The 1629-nt window shown below is 37.1% G+C and overlaps 1 long non-coding RNA gene across 1 annotated transcript; it reads left to right on the top strand.

The window, feature by feature from the left end:
* Positions 7-1309, top strand: LOC107621555. Its single transcript, XR_001615849.2, has 2 exons — positions 7-680; positions 767-1309. It is a non-coding gene; the product is annotated as an uncharacterized LOC107621555 (long non-coding RNA).

Below are 1629 nucleotides of genomic sequence, written 5' to 3'. Positions count from 1 at the left end.
CCTTTTATCCAATGAATTCACGGCAAGTGACGTCTTTGTGGCACAAAATATTGAGGCTGTAAAGAGTGATTGAGAAAGTTACTCGACAATGATTAAGGAAGAAGAAGGTGGAGTGCTGGAACAAAATTGTTGTTTCTGGGAATGAGAACAAAGAGTGATGGAAATGAGTGAAGTGCGCAACGCGAAGAGAATGGAGAGAGAAGAGTGAAGACCCTCCACGCCAATGATCTGCATGGGCGACACCTGGACAGAGGAACAAATCCGAGACTCCGATTTGAGCCTCGTCCCTGCCCGTCTATCTGTTGGATTGATGTCCCTTGGGAGGCTCCGATTTGGGGAGCCAATCTAGTTCCTTGGAACAAAGGCCTCTTCTGGTTGCCCAATGCTTAGAAAACATAAACTACAACATGAATTCAGAAATGAGGTATCTGAACGAGGACCCTTGGATATTGAAGATCTTGCAAACCTTGGATAAACATTGGGAACCTGTCCGTACTACGGCTCTAGAAACATGGTTGTGAGAGCTGATCTTGTTGTCCTTCCGTCAATTTCTTTTGTAGAAATCATCTCCTGAAGCTCTTGGTCTGAATTTGATATCCAATATTGTTATAATAGATGAGGCACATGATTTAGCTGATTCATTCATCAGCATGTATGACTCAAAAATTACTTTATCACGGGTATGCTCGTCAATTTTATGTAGCATAGACATTGAACAAGTCATATTTACTTCTGAATTTAATTGTTCTGTTCCCTATTTGTACAGCTGGAGAATGTGCATTGCCATGTAGAACGGCACTTTGTGAGATTCCGCAGTCTTTTGGGACCAGCCAACCGGAGATATATTCAAACTCTGATGGTTCTGACTCAAGAATGGAAATCTGATGGATTCTTACCATCATCACATAGAACAGGCTTCTGAAGAAAGTAGAACATCTAATTTTACTATGGCCATCAATGATTTTATCTTTGAACTAAATATAGACAATATCAACTTGATGAAATTGTTGAAGTATATAAAGGAAAGTAATATCATGCACAAGGTGAATCTGCTACTAAATACTTACATTATTGGTTTCTTGCACAGAATCTTCTAGTGAGAAAATTCAGATGTCAAACACACAAGTGGCAGCAATAATAGTTGCCATTGTTTTCCCTTCAACATTGATATGTTAGGCCAATGAGTTATAACTCAAATGGCATAGTTTCCTCGTACTTACTTAAGAGGTCACGAATTCGAGTCTCCTCATCTTTGGTAAAAAAAAAAAAAAAACATTGATATGCTTAGTGATGTTATATGTAATGTTGAGAATCTGGGGCAATTGGAGAAAAGTAGCTATTACTTCAAGCGAAGAAGTTGATGAGAATCATAAGAGGGAAGAGGGCATTAGATTCTGCTTTTCTGATCTTAACACACAGAATGGAGAGTATTTGAATATGAAGTTATGAACTCCATTGATGCTACTCTCATTCATTTTAGTGTCTCAAAAAATAGAGATTTTAAGTTCCTTTAATTAGTTCATTCCTTTTTGTTTCTTTGTTTTTAGTTGTTTATGTAAATTTTGGTCATTCTAAATAGTCCAAAATATATTTATATAAATATCAAAAAACAAATATTTTTAGGTCTGT

The sequence above is a fragment of the Arachis ipaensis genome, chromosome B10 (assembly GCF_000816755.2).
Source record: "Arachis ipaensis cultivar K30076 chromosome B10, Araip1.1, whole genome shotgun sequence".
NCBI lineage: Eukaryota > Viridiplantae > Streptophyta > Magnoliopsida > Fabales > Fabaceae > Arachis > Arachis ipaensis.
Note: the sequence above shows the minus strand (reverse complement) of the source record. Positions and strands in the feature narration are given on the sequence as shown.